The following is a 19,391-nucleotide window of genomic DNA, read 5'->3' as shown; positions in this document are numbered from 1 at the left end:
AAAGCTTGTGTTTTCCAGTCTAGCCTGTTGGGGCACCATGCCCTGTCCCCAATGTCCACCCTCATCATTCCCTGGGGATCTTGCTGTTCCCCTCCCCTGGGGTGGCGGGGGTTAATGCGAACAGATCTGCAGATTAAATAGCAGTCTGTTTGTGTCTCTAGGAAACAGCCTCGAGGCTTTCCTTCACTCGTGGTGAAAACCCCACACTTCGGAATAATCACAGATTTCTGACTACTGTCTTTCTTGGGCTTCTTCCCTTTTCTTTGAGTCTTGTCTTTGTGCAGGTGCTTGAAACTTGCTTTCTCAGGAGTGAATTACTTGATATGGCTTCCCCCAGGTGACCCAGTCCCTGCCAACCCGTCAATTCCACCTTGGAGTGCCCCTGTAGGACAGAGCAGAACTGCCTCTGGGGGTTTCTGGGACTGGTCTGTGCAGGAGCAGGAAGCCTCATTGTTCTCCTACAGGTGACTAGGTGGGCCTCTGGAAGCATGAGGTGGTGTGACCCACGGAGGGGACTGGTTCTCTTGCTGGAACTGTAAGTACGGTATGTGCCACGCGTGTTGGGTGGGATGTATGGTCTCCCACGTGGGGACTGCTCAGCTTTGTCATTCTGTTGTTGTGGTTGTTGTCAGTAGCAACTCCTAGTGACCCTCTGCGCAACAGGACAAGACACTGCCCGGCCCTGTATCGTACTCACAATCCCTTCATCTTTAAGCCCGTTGTTGAAGCCACTGTGCCAGCATCTTGCTCCTGTTCGCTGCCCTTCTGCTGATGAGTCATCTCAGAAGCAGAAAGGGGGAGGGGCACCTCACCACCATTAAGAAAGAAGAAGCCGGAGTGGAGTGTATCCCTTGGACCCTGAGGCCCTGGCATGGCACGAAAACGGCCCACTTCAGGAGACAGGGCGCTCTGCCACCAGAGAAGTGGCAGCGAACGCAGAGGCAGCGGTGACAGGAGAACCAAGAACAGCAGACAGAGGGAGGATGTCCGGCCTGTGGAGCGAGAAAGCCAAGAACCTTCAGGCTTGCTTTCGGAGTGGGTGCCTCACAGGCATGTGTCTGGGGAGCTACATGTGCCTTTGGTATCCTTGTGCTGAATGTCCTTGGTCCAGAGGCAGAGAGCTGGGCCGCCAGCAGTGATGAGAAGTGGCAGAGACGTGTCTGCAGTGGAGGCAACAGAACCAAGCGCATGAAACACAGTGGTGGGCTTCCTGGTTTGCGAGCTCGCGCGGAGCGCCTTTGGGCTGAGGCTGCTGGCTGAGTGCAGTGCCTCAGAAAAACTTAAAACGCTTTGTAACGTTGCCTGAACAAGCCAGAGCCAAGGGACCCCATGGCTAAGAGACTGAGGCTAAGACCAGAGAGCGCTGTGCGGGCGTGGCTCAGAAGAGGCTCTCCTAACTGAAGAACTGCCTCCTGCACATTTCTGAACCTGTTACCTGCCCTAATGTGTATGATCGGTGAGTCTCTGTAGCCACTGCAGTGAACTATTGGACATGGCAAAGACGTGGAAGGTGGAGTGTGCTGTGGGATGGGATGGTGGTGGTCAGACGTGGTAAAGAAGGTTATGGGGTGGAGGCATGGCTGACCACCAGCCCATGAGGCTTGAGGCCCCTTCCCTCTGATGCAGTCAGAGGGGGTCAGACACTGCCTCCCACACCATGTTTACCCTCACCACAATTACTCTAATTTTGGTTCTAAGTCCTAATTTTGGGGGGGCGGGGGTGAATAAATTCAAATCCAAATAAGTAAGACTGAGAATTTCCCTCAAAATGAACTTTCACAGAAAGCACCCTGAAAGTCCAGGATTCAGGAAAAATGCCCTTGGCACTTGGCATCTAGAAGTGTCACAGAAGCTTCAGCATGTGCTTCAGCCTCGCCAGATCTACTCTGCCAGGAAAGCTGCATGGAGGGGGGCGGGGGGTCAGAATGGAGAAGGGAGAATTGCATTGACCTTCCTCCCAGCATGGTGGTTCTCTTGAACCAGTCGTTCAAGCATGCAGGAAGCATCCATCTGGTATATCAGATGCGTTGGGTAGCTAGTAGTCATGAATAAGACCAATTACAAACATCCTCCCCTGCTAGTCATGTCTGCAAGTCCCCATGATCCAACACCAGCCAAATCCTGTGCATAATCAAGAAGAAAAGACACCATTTAATGAGAAGGCCAACTATGCTAGACAAGGTTCTCTAGAGAAACAGAACCAGGACACTGATGATTTTATATATATTTACATAGACAAATAACACAAGAAATAGTTAATTAATCCATAAAGCAGTACAAATGGCTCAGTGCAATTCACTTCCGTGACACAGCTAATACACTGGCAGCCGTTCAAGTCTTGAGGGCCGCCAGGTAGTCCTCCGTAGAGCAATTCAGGCTATCCAGCCACAGGCAGCAAACAGCAAGGCAGGTCACCAACAGTCAGCCAGATGACGGGGTCCGACAGTCCCCAGCTCAAGCGATGTATTCTCCAGTAGCGTGGTGAAGCAGGTCTTGAAGGAACCTCAAACTACAGAGACACAGTCCACGGGTTAGGTGTCCCACAGGTAGTGTAGCTTGCAAATTGAGGCAGAAAACAAGCTAAGGCACACTGGTCTGATCATCAAAGAGCAAGAGACAAGAAAGGCGAGGCTCGCTGAGCCATTTATCTTTCCGCTCTTCAATTAATCCCACATGTGTTCATTGGCCAGGTTGGCACAAGAAACCTACCTATCACACCAACTTTTGAGATCATCGTGTCAACATGGGGTCGGACTGCAGGAATCAGAATGGAGATCCAGTGAGTAACACAAGACCATCGGGCTCGGAAGAGTCAGGAACAAAGGGTTGGGACATAGAGGGTCGTGCGATCAAAGCTGAATTTCAAGATTGTAGGACCAGCTTTGGGTAAAATTGTTACCAGCCTTACTATTGTCAAGTATATGGTCATTTCTCGAATGTATGAACCATATCTAGTTTATTCTCCATTGTATCTCTAGCACCAAATATAGTATGCATCCAATGAGTGCTTTATAAATTAATGACATCACATGTAAATGAACAATATGACATTTGTCTCTTTGACCATCACTGTTTTCTCCTTTATCTCACATACTGCTCTGTCACAAATCCAAATCATCAACTACCTCCAAGGAATCCTGGGAAGTTATCTATACGGATGCCCAGTTTCCCAGACGGGCAGATTGTCACAAGCATCCTCCTGGTTTTCAGACACCCTGGTTCCGTTCTTCTCTGGTCCAGCAAGCATCAACTATCAAGGAACCTTACGCTCAGAACCAGCTCATTTGATTATGCTGGTCAGCACACATTTTGCGGCCTCAAATGTTAGACCTGTTTTGGGGTCTAATGGACCTGCTGATTCCAAAAAATGGCACCAGTCCCCCGCCCCCACCCCACCTCATCAGCTCTAGATTCTGAGATGCAGAAGGCATGCCATACACCCCTCCTCACTCTGCTCACCCATCAAAAGCCAGGATATTTTAATGTCGTGTGAGCTAGCCTGAGGGAGAGGAAGGGCACGCTGGCTTTATTTAAAATAGTCTGTGTTGTCCTGAATATTTAGGTCCAGTTATACTTCACAGGGTGTTCTCTGACCCATCGATATATTTGAAGAGCGCAAATTACATGACCTTGGAATTTCCCCCATTTCACTCCACTTTTATTAGGAACTGAATAGCAGACGAGTCCAATTTGTATTTAAGGACCCCAAATAAGAGTTGCTGTACAATAAATAAGGAGCCCTGCGGCAGAGTGGGTTATGTGTTTGACTGCTAGCCACAAGGTCAACTCCTCGAGCCCACCAGCTGCTCTGCACGAGAAAGATGAGACTCTGCTCCCACAAAGAGTCACACTTCAGAAACCCACCAGAGACGGTCCACCCTGTCCCATACCGTCGACGTGAGTCATGATCAACCGACTGGTAGTAAGTTGGGCACAGTAAATAGAGATTCTGAATAAATAATGAATGTATTCAGACGCAGTAAGTACATAAATGTTCTGAAACCTAAAATAGGTCTGTCAGAGTTCCAATGCCTTGATTAAAATTAAGATGTCCCAGTCCTGTTACAAGATGGCACAACATCTCCACCTGTGCACAGAGACCCCGTAAGAAAAGTTAGAGTTTTTAATAAAGGAGTTTGGAGTCCACCTCGCATCTGAAACATCTAACACGAATTACCCCCTTGGCTTGCATATATTAAATGTGTTCTGAAATGTTTCCTGCCTAATTTGAAGGAGAAAAATATAGATCTTCAAAATACTTGTGAAAATTGCTACGAAGTCTTAGATTTTCAGCACTGGAAATTGCCCTCATCGCTTCCATGGATGTGCCTCCTCCATGTTCGTTTTTATTCTCCTCTCTTCCCAGGCTGGGTCCTGGCTTTGCAGGGTCCAGCTGTGTGGTCTCTGTGGATACTGCCTCACCTCCCAGCCCAAAAGGAAGACCTGCTGCCCTCTACTCGATTCCAACTCATGGTGGTCCTGCAGGACAGAGAAGAACGGCCCCTTTGGGTCTCCAAACCTTTACGTCTTTTAAAAACGGTAGAGTGACTGGAGGGTGGGAACCGTTGCCCTTATTCCCGACAGCTCAATGTGCAGCCAACTCGCCACGGTGGTCCATATACAGCTTCCTTTGGCAACTAATACCTAATTCTCTTTTCAAATAGTTCCTACCTTTGTTTAGTCTTGTCCTGGGGGGTCTGAATTCTTCTCATATTTAAGACTAGGATGATAAAAGGATAAATTAGCATGACTTATGAGCTGAAAATCAGGGCACATCAGCTCTAGGAAAGTAAAGCTGATGTGGCCTGTCCAATGCAGTTTTCTAAATCAGTGTCCCCATAACAATGCAGTTTTCTGACTCAGTGTCCCCATAACCATGCAGTTTTCTGAATCAGTGTCCCCATAACAATGCAGTTTTCTGAATCGGTGTCCCCCATAGCCCCAATAACAAGACACCAAGAAGAAAACGTTTGGGTTGCTGTCGGGCTGTTATCTTACGTGTACTGGTTCCATGAAGGCCAATAAGCACCTGGGAATAAGCATACTCATACCACATATATATTTCTGTTTTGTGATCATGGTTAAGAGCTAGCACTTGAGAGCCAGACAGACCAGGACAGGAATCTGTCACTTAGCAGCTAAAAGACCTGAAGCAAGTTAGGGGCCTGGGTGATGGGTAAGTGGTTGCCTGTCACCAAGAGGTTGGTGGTTTGCATTCACCAGTTGCTCAGTGAGGAAACGGTGTGGCAGTCAGCTTCTGTACAGAGTGTAACTCTGGAATCTCTGTGGGACAGTTCTACTTTGTCCTGGCGGAATGCTGTGAGTTGGAACAGACTAGCTGGCAGTGAGCTTTAGTGTAAGCCTCAGCTTCCTCATGTGTATTTGTAGCACATGTTGGGTTGCTTACCGCAAGGTCAGCAGTTCTAAACCACTAGCTGTTCCTTGGGGGAAAAGATGGGGCTTTGTGAAGAGTTACAGTCTCAGAAACCCTCAGGGGCAGTTCTACCCTGTCCTATAGGGTAGCTATCAGTCAGCACTGACTTAATGGCAATGGATTCGGGGCTTTGTTCTGTTTGTCTCCTCGGCTGTAATAAAATGGTTGCCAAGATCATATCTCATTTCCCATAAACTGCAAGGATCAACCAAATCAATTCATGTCCCACTTCATTCCTAACACGGGCTGCTCACCCAGGACTTCTTTCTCCGACCCTAGCCAGCAGAGCTAGGTGGGACCTCAGGGTGCAGTCTTCCTGTCTAGCATGACTTCAGACACCAGCCACAAGCTAGGGAGTCTCTCTCTTCTAACCTGTTGACCACACAGTTGGGGGTTTCCTCTACCCTTTCAGAATACTTTCCATAAGCTGGGGAGTCCTCAGGTACCTCACTTTCAGGTACCTCCCTTCCGACCTGCTCTTCCCTTGGGTTCAGTCATTTGCTGCAATGATGCATAGGACGCACAGAGTTCTAGACGTACAATTACAGTTTTATTATAGGGGAGAGGGCCCAAAGGAAGAGACAGATGATAGCGTAAGGCCTGGGAGGGTCCCCAGTGTGGAGGGTTCATGCTCCAACCTTTAATCCACCAGGAAGCCCTTTGAGCCTTCATGTCCAAAGCTACTCTTAGGACCTCATTAGGCAAACTCAAGTGACTGGATGATGCCCTCCCTCTCCCTGTGGTTGGCGGTTACCTTTGTGGCTTGGCCCATCCCCACCTGAGTCATCTCATTAGAATATACTTGTTGACTCCTTTGGTTTGGAACCCTATAGATAAAAGAAAGTAACTCAATTATCCAGGAAATTCCAAGGATTTAGAGTTATTTCTGAGGAACCAAGGACAAAGAACAATATCTTGTGGTAAAACTCTCATACAATACCAGCAGGTCCGTGGGAGAAAGACTAGGTTTTCTACTTCCGTAACAGTTCCATCTCAGCGACCCAGAGGGAGTCGCTATGCGGCAGCAATGACTTGATGGCAGTGACTTTGGTTCGGTTTTGGTTTACCTACTTCATGGCTGCGAGGGTTAAACCAAACGATCTAGTGGTGTAGTGGTTATGCGTGGGCCTGCTGCAAGTTCGGCAGTTTGAAACCACCAGCTGCTCAGGGGAAGAAAGGGGCGTCTCTACACTCCCATAAAGAGTGGCAGTCTTGAAAGTTCCCAGGTACACCTCTAACCTGTCCTATAGGGTCCCTGTGAGTCAGAATTGACTTGATGGCAGTGAGGGAGGGACTCGAGGCAAATGATCAGCATGGTGTCTATCCTATAGAATGTGCACAGTAAGTCTGTAGCTCTCAGAGGGTCTCAGATCCCAGGCTCAGCATCTCCCGGGAGGTTATTAGAAATGTAAATGGCTGACCTCATCTAAGACCTAGCCATCTGAGACGCTGGCGGTGCAGCCCAACAATTCACATGTTAGCAAGATCTCTAGGTGACTCTGATACAAGCTAAAATGTGAGCATCACTTCAGTAAATGTTAGTAATAATTATGTAATAGTGTATATGACAGCTAGCATTTAAATCATTAAAAATGCCCATGATGATTACTGCAACATGGTCAATCAAGAATACTTGTCTTTTCCACTACGTTCTGGGGTGCTTCAGGGTTCCTTCCTGGGAGGTGCAGGTGCCTGGGAGGTGCAGGTGTTGAGGGGAGACCACAAAGACCTGGACTGTCCCCTGCTTTTGTTTTGACATGTGAGCTCAACTTTATTAGTTTTATATATTTACGTTCCATCCCCAGTTTAGTTTATGACAAAAGAGTTCTGCTCTGGGAAAGGACTTGAAATTCACTGCCTCCCCCAAAGTGTCAATGGGGATGGGACTGGTTATGTATTGGACTGTCAGCTACAAGGTTGGCATTTCGAAACCACCAGCCGTGCCTCAAGAGAAAATGAGGCTTTCTACTTGATAAAGAATGACAGTCTCTGGGGTCAGCTCCAATCCCAGCTACGTCAAGTCCCTCCCCAGAAGATTGCCCTACAGAGGACAGCACTGAAGATGCAGCCTGGGGATAGTGGCAGGTCTGCCCAGACCACATGGGAGCAAACTAAGAGGGAGAGGGAGAGTGGCCCGCATCCTGGTTCACCAAGCCCTGAGGACTGACACTCCTGCTCAGAGCAACCAAGGCACAGAGAGGACTGTAGGGCCAGCCCCATCATGAGACATGACATGCCCTCACTGACCCACAGCACTGCAGGGGACAGCACTGGAGATACATTGCGGGAATTGTGCCCACTCAGACACACACACACACACACACACACACACACACACACACACACGCAAGCGCGCGGCACAAAACACGAAGCGAGCTCAACAGAGCAGCAAGGGGAGCAAACAATGACGTTCCCGAAAATAGATTTCAGATTAGGAGGGCAGGGCTTGACACCTCATCAGACTCAATCAGAAAACATACATAGGGGTCAGCAGACAGACCTGGAACTATTTATAGGCTCTGTTAGTTTTTCATGTCTATCTATATAAGATAGGGAAGATTAACAATCCTAAGGAAAAAACAATGGGGTTGGGGGTGGGTGGCACAGGGGAGAGGGAGAAGTTGGGGAACGGGAGGGGAGAGCTAACAAATCCAGGGACAAGGGAACAACCAGAGACCTAAAATGATGGTGAAGAGGGTGTAGAATGCCTGGTGGGATTTGATCAAGTGCAATGTAGCCAAGAGGAATTACTGAGAGCCGAATGAAGGTCGACCATGATAGTGGGACAGAAGGAAAGTAAAAGGAAATAGAGGAAAGAACTAGGAGGCAAAAGATAATTATAGAGGTATAAATATAGGCATGTCTATATGCAAATAGTTTAATATCTAATGACAGGGATATAGGTCTATGTACATATATTTATATGTTAAGTATCAAGGTAGCAGACAGATATTGGACCTCTACTCAAGTCCTCCCTCAATGCAAGAACACTTTGTTCTAATAATCTGGCATTCTGTGATGCTCACCTTCCCAACATGATCACTGAAGTCAAAATGGGTGCATAAGCTAATGTGGTGAAGAAAGCTGATGGTGCCCAGCTATTAGAAGATATAGCATCTGGGGTCTTAAAGGCTTGAAGTTAAAGCAGCCATCTAGCAGGGAAGCAACAAAGCTCACATGGAAGAAGCACACCAGCCTGTGTGATCACAATAGGAACAGGTATCAGGCATCAGAAGATCCAAAACAAACAATCATATTGATGCAAACGGGGGTGGGGTAGGGAGTGGAAACCCAAAGCCCATCTGTAGACAATTGGACATCCCCTCACAGAAGGGTCACATGGAAGGGACAAGCCAGCCAGGGTGCAGTATAGCACCGACGAAACACGTTGTATTCCTCTAGTTCATTAATGCTTCCTTCTCACCCACCCCCACCCCTGACCACTATCATGACCCCAGTTCTACCCTGCAAATCTGGCTAGACCGGAGCATGTACACTGGTACAGATAAGAGCTCTCAACACACAGAATCCAGGACAGTTAACCCCCTCAGGAACAATAATGGGAGTAGCGATACCATGAGGGTAGGGGGAAGGTGGGGGAGAAGGGGAGAAAGGGGGAACAGCTCCCTCCACCCGCCACCGAGATGGACGAACAACAGAAGCATGGGTGAAGTGAGACAGCGGATGGTGTAAGATATGAAAATAATAATAATTTATCAAAGGGTCATGTGGGTGGGAGGGTGGGTGGGGGAATGAGGGGAAAAAGAGGAACTAATACCAAGGGTTCAAGTAGAAAGAACATGTTTTGAAAATGATGGTGGCAACATATGTACAAATGTACTTGATAAAATTGACATATTGATTGTTATAAGAACTGCAAGAGCCCCCAATAAAATTATATATATATACATATATAATTACAGTCTCAGAAGCCCACCAGGGCAGTTCTACCCTGACCTATAAAGGTCACTAGGAGTCAGAATTACCATATGCCAGGGATCCAGGAATTAAGGCTACAACTACAAACAAGACATGGATGGACATGGATCCAAACTTAATGGTGCCTACAGTTTGGCGGGGATAAAGAAGTAGTGCTAACGGACTGTCTCTTGCTGGTAACATAGAAGTATTGGTAAGTGTGTCTCTACATGCAAGGTGTGGTGCAAAGTGCTGTGCATGCATAATCTCATTTAATTCTTACAATAGGTGCTGGTGACGTCAATGAATGGGAAGGATTGATTAGGACACTACACTCGCTTAGCTTTCCATTTAGCTGAAATCAATTCACAGTAAAGGAATGGGAATGTGGGGCTTGATTGGACACTCCATTTGGCTCTGAGTCCTGACACTATCTTATTACTGAAGCTCTGCTCCCCACAGCCCATAAATCCTAGGGGGACTCCTCTTCAAATGTGACTTTCCAGCCCAGGAGACTCTTCCGAACTGCACATACCTCTATCCAACCCTGAATCTCCACTAGGGTAGCTAAGGGGCATTGAACTTTCACACATCCAGAGCAGAACTCCTGGTATTTCCCTAATTCTGTTCCAGCTGTAGCCCTCCCGAATTCCATGTCTGCTATAATGGCTTTGTAGGGACCTGGGATGAGAGATAGCAAGGACAATCTCACATTATATATTGCAAAATTTGTGAACATACAAATTTAAGTGTATAGAACGTAACATGAAATCGTCCCTCATTTCTCCTGCTAGTCTCACTCCCCTCCATAGGGGACCCTCACCACAGTGAACAATTGAATGGGCACCCTTCCTATATTAACCATGCACTTACTTATAAAAACAATTTATCTTTTTTTACAGAAATGATGTTGCTCCTACACATATTGTTTCCTGACTTGCTCTTTTCAAATCGTTGTTGTTGCTTAACACAGAGTCAATTCCGCCTCCTGGTGACCCTGGGTGATGTGGCGTACTACTGCTCCATAGAGTTTTTGAGGTTAGCATCTGTTAGACACAAGTTGACCAGGCTGCCTTCTGAGGTGTTTCTGGGTAGGTTTGAACAGCAGGTATGAACCTTATGAGTCAAGAGCTTAACGAATTTCACCATCGAGGCACTCCTTTCTGGGTAACCGTGTGCATTAATAACTTTTTCCTGAAGCCTAGGATCTCCCTAAGACCACATGCCGATGATCCATCAACTCATGAATGGTGACACTGTTCGCCTTTTAAAGAAAGTGTCACAAGCAGTAACAGTTGCTGTTAGGGGCCATCTAGTCGATCCTAACTCATCATGACCCCATGTAAACAGCTTCGTTGTTGTAGTTACTGTGTCATCCATCACATTAAAGATCTTCTTCTTCAATGATTAGCCTCTACCAAGCACCTCAACTAGTTCCAGGACTAGTTCCTCCTGAAAACAGGTCCAAAGGATGTGAGACAAAGTCTACATTAGCATCCTTATTTCTAAGGAATATTCTGGCTGTACTTCTGAGACAGATCTGTTTGTCCTTTTGACAGTCCGTGGTCCTTTCAATATCCTTCATCAGCACCACAATTCATATACTGTGAATTCTTTTTTGATCTTCTTTATTCAATGTCTTTTTTTGGTCTTCCTTATTCAATGTCTAACTTTCACATGCATATGAGGCCAATGAAAACATCATACATTGGGTCCGGTGTAACTTAGGCCTCAAAGTAATATCCTTGCTTTTCAACATGTTAAAGAGGTCTTGTGCAGCAAGGTCTTGTGCAATGAGTCATTTGATCTAACTGCTGCTTCCATGAGCATTGATTGTGGATCCAAGCAAGATAAAATTCTTGACAACTTCAATCTTTTCTCCATTGATCGTGATGTTACTTATTAATCCAGTTGTGAGGACTTGGGTTCCCTTGACACTGAGTTGTAATCCAGACTGATGGCTTGCATCCTTGATCTTCATCAGCACGTATTTCAAGTCCTCTTCCTTTTCAGCAAGCAAGGTTGTGTCATGAGCCCGTCATCAGTCGGTAATAGGCCTCCCTCCAATTCTGATGCCAAGTTCTTTTTCACTGAAACCAGCCTCTCTGATGATTCACTCGGCATGCAGATTGAATAGTGTGGTGAGAAGATACAGCCTTGACGCACACCGTTCCTGAGTTTAAGCCATGCAGTATTCTCTTGTTGTGTTCGCCCAACTGACTCTTGATCCACGTACAGGTTCTGCACAAGCACATGAAGTGTTCTTGAATTCCAGTATTTCTCAATGTTATACATAGTTTGTTTTGGTCCACACAGCCAGTGCCTTACCATAGTAAAAAACATCAACAACAACAACCCACAAGTACACATATTTCTGGTATTCTCTGCTTTCAGATCCATCTGACATTAGCAATGATATATCTTGTTCCATGCCCTCTTCTGAAATTAGCCTGACCCTCTGGCAGCTCCCTGTCAATGGATTGCTGCCACCATTGTTGGGTTATCTTCAGCAAAATTCTACTACCATGTGATGTTAACAATATTGTTCCATGATTTGCACCTTCTTCTGGGTCTTGTTTCTTTGGAATAGGTACAAATATAGGTATCTTCCAGTCAGTTGGGCAAATAGTTGTTTTCCAAATTTCCTGGCATAGAGGAATTTTTGCTTCTAGTGTGCATTAACTTGTTGAAATATTCCAATTGGTATTCCATCAATTCTTGGAGTCTTGTTTTTGGCTAATGTTTTCAGTCCATCTTGAACTTCCTTTCGTACTATTGATTCTTACTCCTATGCGATCTCTTGAACTGGTTGAATTCCACTATTTCTTTTTGGTACAGTGACTCTGTGCATTCTTTCTATCTTCTTTTGATGGTTCTTGCGTCATTCAATATTTTGCCCATATAATTTTTTAATATTGCAACCCGAGGTTTGAATTTTTATTGAGTTCTTTCAGTTTAATGCAGATTGAGTGTGTTCTTCCTCTTTGGTTTTCTAACTGTAGATCTTTGCACATGTCTTAATAATATTTGATTTTGTCTTCCCAAGCTTTGAAATTTTCTATTCAGCTCTTTGATGTCAGCTTTCTTCCATTTGCCTTAGCTACTCTGTGATAAAGAGCAAGTAAGTCTCTTCTGACATCCACTTTGGTCATCTCTTTCTTCCTTGCCTTTTAAATGACCTTTTGCTTTCTTCAAGTGTGAGGTTCTTGATATCATCCTGTAGCTCCTCATATCTTCTGTCACTAGTGTTCAATGCAGCAAATCTCAAAACTCAGGTGGACTATACTTACTTAAGGTTGTTTTTTGGCTCTTGTGAACTTGTTTTAATGTTCTTCAGCATCATCCTGAACTTACATAGGAGCAATCGATGGTCTGTACCACAGTCAGCCCCTGGCCTGCTTTTAGCTGCTGACATGAGCTGCTCCAGTGTCTTGCCCCACAAAGGTAGTCCATTTAAGTTCTGTGTGTTCCATCTGGAGAAGTTCACTTGTTGTTGAAAAAGTTTGTTGTTGAAGAAGTTTGTGTTGCTGGAAAAAGGTATTTGCAATGAAGAAGTGCTTGGTGTTGCAAAATTCCATCAAGCAGTTGGAGCAATACCATAGGGGCAATTATTTCTTCAGGATAGACACGTAAGAGTGGGATTGTGAACTCAAAGGGTTTGTGCATGCTAAGTTTAGCACAGATTACAAACTTTTTAAACTAGCTGAACCAATTTACATTCCTGCCAACAGTGTTGACTGTGCTTCTGCACCAACTATGGGCATTATCACTGTTTTAAAATCTGGCCAAGAATGAGGTCTATTTCAATTTTCAGCTCCCTGATGACTAGAGGAGATGTGCTGGAGGCAGAGTGGTTACAAATTGGGCTGCTAACAGTAAGGTCCGCAGTTTGAAACCACCAGCCACTCTTTGAGACACAGCCAAAGCTTTTTTCTCCAGTACAGAATTGCAGTCTCAGAAACTGTCCTATTCTCTGCTCATAGGTTTGCTGTCAGTCAGAATTAACCCGATGGCAGTGCGTTTGCTTTGGCTGCATAACTAGAGAGCGTGTACACATTTTCATGTATTTATTTGCCACATATATTTTCCTCTGTCAACTGCTGATTGTACTCTTCGCTAATTTTTCTATTGGGTTATTTATCCCAGGTGACTAATAGAGAAGATGAGGGCTACAAAGCCAGTGTTCTACATCTTGCTGTGGTGAGTCGAGACTGTGGTCTTAAAAGCTTGTGAATGGCCGTCTAAGGTGTAACTATTGGTCTCTTCTTGTCCAGAAGAAACGGGAGGGATGAAAATCAATGACAATGGACATAATCAGCCCAGTAGAGTAATCGATCACTTGAACACCAGTCTTCACGATTCTGAGGCCAGAAGAATAAGACAGTGCCTGGCCACCACTACCAACTGCTCTGAAAAGGATCACATTAGAAGGTTCTAGATGGAGTAGAAGGAACCAGGTAGGATATAATTCAAACTCTTAAAAGCAATCAAGCTCAATCATTAGATAAAGACTGGTGGACCCTCTAAGACTGTGGTCCTGCAGGTCTGCAAGTGAACTCACCCCGACTCAATTTTCAGCCCGACAATAGACGGATCGCTAAGGGGAGGTACACACACCTTACAATCGTCAGTCATTTGAGATCAAGGACAAAATCCAAAAGGGTGAGGAAAGGAGGAATGGCTACCGGAAACACGAGGAAGAAGTAGGATAAGTGAGGTCACACTGAGGGGGTTATAACAGATGAGAGTAAACAAGATGTGTCTGAATTCATTGCTGAGTGTAAAACTAATAGTCTGAGTGGAATTGAGTGGAAAGCTCCACTCAATTCACAGTACAAAGTTGTAAAGGGAACAGGAAGAAACTCTGAGGACTGGAGAGATTTCGTTAACTTGTCTGACGCCCCACACCTAGTAAGTGGTTGAGCTTGGCTCTCCCAAGCACCAGGTTATTCTGCATTCTCAGGTGTGGTCCAGGTGAAGTAATAGATGTGGAGGCCCTGGGTGGTCCACATGGTTAATATGCCCTCAGCTAACAGTAAGGTTGTACCCAGAGGTGGCTCAGAGGAACAGCCTGGCAACCTCCTTTGAAAAAATTAACCATGGAAAACACTACAGAGCTGTTTTCCTCTGACACTCAAGAGGCACTATGGGTCAGGATTGAGTCCAAGGCAATTGATGTGTAATGAATGAAGGATGAGCTAAAGCCTGCATAAAGTGGTTATAAATTGGGCTGTTAACTGCAAGGTTGGCAGTTTGAAACCACCAGCTGCTCTTTGGGAGAAAGATAGGGTTTTCTACTCTTGTAAAGAGTTACCGCCTCAGAAACCCACAGGGGCAGCTCGACCCTGTCCTATAGGGTGGCGATGAATCCGCAATGACTAGAGGACAGTGAGTTTGCTTTTGGTTTGGTTTGGTTTTCACTTGAGGAGGTGAGATGCTTCTTGTTTTGACCTGAACCAGCCTAGCAGCCTGCTGGGCTCTCTGTGTTGGTTCAGTTGCTGCGAACAAGACAAGAGAGGCTTGGAGGACCACAGGGCAGCCTGGGCCTCTGGACAGGTGGCCATGAGGTGGGGCCCCTGGTGTCCATGAAACACTTGCAGTAAGATGCTACAGTGTGTCAGTGGGTCAAAACTTGCGTGGAGTAAGTGGCCCAGGGCTGGCAGACAGGCCTTGTCTTGTGCGGGCCTCATAAACCAGCCCCCACTCCCTCAGCCATCATGAAATCGTTGGGCTCCATGGAGGGAGAGGCCCCTGTGGGTCCAGAATTCCTGTGGCTCTGAGAGCAGGTGGCCTGGGAACTGGAGTTGTCTAGTTCTCTTTGAAGAAATTGAGATGGCTTTATTAAAGCAGTGCACCCTGATCGCTCATCTCTGCATGGGGGCACACTGGGCATCTTTCTGCTCTTGGCTGTCCTGCTGGTAGGCAGCAGTTCCCTGAGAGAGCAGCACCAGTCAGTAGGGAGTGCTCCTGCGCCTTGGGCAGCCTGGATTCTAGGTATGAAATAGCACAGAGAGGGGTGGGGGACACACCTAGGACTGCATCTGTTCCATGGTTTTCCAACCTGCTGAAGGCACTTCCTGGAGGTTATTTTAGGGAGTATAGTGTGGGAGGCTCAGAGGTGACCCAGCCACCTTTGCTTCCATTCCCTGGTCAACCCAAGAAGTCTCAATGGTTTCCCTGAGACGGGGGACAGAGCACAGTCCTGGGATGTAACGAGCATCAGGTGCAATTTCATTCCAGAGCTTGGCACTGGCCATGACCATGATCATGAACCAACGAGGTTCTCTCCCAGGACAGAGACTATCTCTCCAGGGCAGAGACTATCATTGCCTTCCTGCCCCCACTGTGCCCCATTCATTCCCTCATTACAAGCTTTCTTGAAGGCCTGCTGGGCACCAGTCAGCAAGTCTCTTCGCCGTCACACAGCTTATGATGCAGTGGGGCGGTCAGCCGCTGGACAAGTGTGAGAGAAACGAGGACACTTCCCAGATTCAGGTGAGGTCGCTCGCCCTGTGCCCTCTTGGGGAAGGGGCATTTTCAGCTGGCCAGCCTGAAGGTACGATTACACCATGAACAGGGTGATGAATTTCCATCTGCTTCATCTGACTCAACCTCATGTTTGCCAGTCCCTTGGAAATACATTCAGCTCTTTCCTGTGGGGGCTGATGGATGTGCCGAGGGGAGCTTGGGAGTTTTTAGCTGGAATAAAGCATGAACGCCAAATATAACTTGGCCTCTGCCCATTATTGTTCCCCAAATGCCATCAGAGCAACGGGACATCCTGTGACGAGGGGACCAGGCTGTGGAGCCAGGCAGAAGGAGTGCCTACTCTGAACTCAGGAGCCAGACAGACTGAGCTGCTACTCTGAGCTCAGTTCCCATGTGAGCATAGAAGAAATACTGCTTCCCTTCCAAGTTTTGAAGTTTTGTTCCATTAAAATGGGGCTCATTGTGGCAACCCGGGAAGGGTTTTTCTTTTGGGGGAATACATGTATTTAGATCACGTAGGCACTTCATCCAGCGCTGGCCCTATAGTAACTGCACCCTCCACCCCAATTCCCTCTCCAACGTGATGCATGATTTCCAGGCTGCAGGCAGGTTCAAGTCCAGCGTTTCTCAAAGGGTAGTCTGCAGATCGCCAGCCTCAGGACCCCTTGGAGTGTTTATAAGCACACAAGTCAATTAACGTCTCAAAATATTGATTGGCCGCAGATCAATGCCTCCCAGTTGCTGGGGGGTGGCATGAGCGAGAAAGGGCTCGTGACTGGAACATGAACGCTATTTCTGATTAGGAATGCTTGGGACATTGGCTCTGGGCTCTCCGACCACTAGAGTCTGACTCAGGATCGTATGAGCCAAGTAGTCCATTTCCAAGGAAGACACACCCAGGCAAGTCCCTCAGAGCTAGACTGCCCCTCCCTGGACTGGTCAAGGGAATCAGAGCAAACACATTCTGCCTAAGGGCCAAATGTATCACACGGTCGGTCGTTCTCTGGTCAGAAGGGACTCAACGGAGGCTTTGTGGAGACTGCAAGTGGGCTCCCATTGGGAAAACCGGAGCCTTCTGCAAACACAGTTCTCAGAATCAAAGCTGGAACACAGGCCCACTAGTAGTTTTTCTGCCCTGGCTCACCCGCCTCCATTCAGCATCTTGGGAGCTCTCTAAGAGAAACTCACCCTATTTCAAGAGGATGGCGAATCCCAGGTTATGTCATTTCTGGATAGGTTAATAAACAAGAAATTGGGCTTGCCAGGAGCCTATTTATAGGAGGCTCTCTGAACATTTTTGGATAAACCCATTTAGGGAAAGTGTCAGGCTCCCAAAGTGGGTTCAAGGGTAGCAGCCTGAAAGGGGATTCCGAGTCTTGTCAACTCAGGCACTGTCAGACTCTTTGAAGTGGCTGAAATTATAGATGGGCAAATCCTGGACGCCCATCCCCGGGCCTCACTCACACCGCAGCAGGAAGCCTCTGTAGGCACTGGCTTAGACCAGATAAGGCTTGCCTCACTGCCTCATGCCACCAGCCAAAGGGCCAACACTGGCAGCACCAGTCCCTTTGGTAGGTGAAGCAGATAGCCTCGCCAATCTTGTGGTCAGCAGTCCACCACTTACCTGACAGTGCCACCAAATCAACAACCCCACCCCACTCCCAACAAGTTGATACCAAACAGGGTAGCACTGCCCCTGTGAGTCTCCAAGACTGTAACTCTTTATGGGAGTAGACAGCCCCGCCTTTCTCCCTCAGAGCTATCAGGTGGCTTTGAACTGCTGGCCTTGAGGACCACAGCCCAGTGTGTCCCTTCTGGCTCATAGCAACCCTATAGGACAGGGTAGAACTGCCCCAGTACCATTCAGTCTCTGGGGAATACAATTGGGCACACTGCGCGAGAGAATGAATTCCCTCCTTTCCACCTCCGCGGTGACATCATGGGCTAAGGTCACTGTGCCCCTAGCAGCTGCGCTGTTTGTCTCCACAGCTGTATGCCTCTCCCTTCGAGGCAGACAGGCCGTCCTGGGAGACCAGCCCTAAGGGGCAGGGGCACACCTGGGGCAGCGTTTGTGTTTTCTCGACATTCCATTTGGAGTCGCCAACGCTGACATCTAAAACGAGGTTTCAGGAGCTCCTTGTCAATGTTGTCTCTGCTCTCCAGAGTCAGAGTGCAGGATCATCCTTACCCGTTTGCAGTGCCCCCTTGGGCGTATCCTAGTCTACAGAGAAGGGAGTACAGGACGGAACCGATGAGTAGTTCGTCGGCACCGAGTCAGACGGGCTTGCCTCTGGCTCTTTGTCAAAGGTTTGAGAGGTGTCGATGAAGATGTTTGCCACCCACTGTAAGAAAGACACTGGTTTGTGCTTCCTAAACACAGGGCCATCGAGTCCGTGTTGAGCCGTAGCATCCTAGAGGACAGGGTAGAACTGCCCCTGTCCGTTTCTGAGACTAATTCTCTACAGGAGGCGAAAGCCTCCTCTTTTTCCAGAGGAGCAGCTGCGGGGTTTCGAACCGCTGACCTGGTGGTACGTTAGCGAGCCACCGTATAACCACGATGCTTCCAGAGCGCATCTGGATGCCAAGCCACTTCTTTTCTCTCACTTCTCACCAATTAGGAGAAGGAGGCAAAGGGAAGCAAGCCCAGCCAGGAACAGGAGAAATAAAGTTTTACATGAAAACACTTCTAATTTCAATGAAAACATGCCGTGCATAGTGTTGAGAACTACAAAATGATCAGGATTGCTTTGCTCCACTACCCTGCCAGACCCACTCTTCAGCCAATGACCGGGTCGTGTTTTCTGTTCTAAAAGAAATTGTGGTAAACAGTTGTGGTAAACAAAGAACAAAACATTTGTGTGTATATATCTATATACTGACATGGACAATTCAGTGCTCCAAACCACCTGCTTTAATTTGGAGCTTGGGGATAGGCAGAAAGGTGAGAGGGAGGATGGAGGGAGAGTAGAGGATGTATGGGTGAAAAAGAGCAGGCCTGAGACCCGTGGTCATTTTGTTATCAGGATTTGGGGCAACTTTAATGAATATCGGACCAAGGTTAGGGCCGCAAAAATGGTGACGCTTCTCTCCTCCTTCAACAGAAAACTTGGTGGGGTGAACACCAGGCTCCCACCCTACTAAGCTGGTTGGTTCAACACTTCAGAAGGTAAAATCTCCACAAAACCCTGAGATACAAGAAATTTGAGTCAACTGATGCCCAATGTGGTAGTTATATAATCAGTTGTTAATTTGACACTTACGAGTGAAGGGGTGGAATTTAGCCTTTCAACCAGGTCGCAGCTTGATGACCTCATTTAGAGGTGCTAAGGAGATAAATAGCTCACTGGAGGGGGAGACATATGCTCACTCCCTGGGAGACATTGCAGCTGGCAAGACACATGGAGCTACCCTAGGACCCTGAGCTGGAGGAGCCACATGGAAACCCCTACTAGCGCTGAGATGCTTCCACTGCCACTGGACCCACAAGATTTCACCCACTAGCCTGTGATCTTCCTGTATTCGGTGTCACTGCATGTGTTTGAGTCTGAAA

The sequence above is a fragment of the Echinops telfairi genome, unplaced genomic scaffold (assembly GCF_000313985.2).
Source record: "Echinops telfairi isolate 266 unplaced genomic scaffold, ASM31398v2 ScPeMD7_23;HRSCAF=83, whole genome shotgun sequence".
Classification (NCBI taxonomy): domain Eukaryota; kingdom Metazoa; phylum Chordata; class Mammalia; order Afrosoricida; family Tenrecidae; genus Echinops; species Echinops telfairi.
This window is presented reverse-complemented; position numbering follows the sequence as displayed.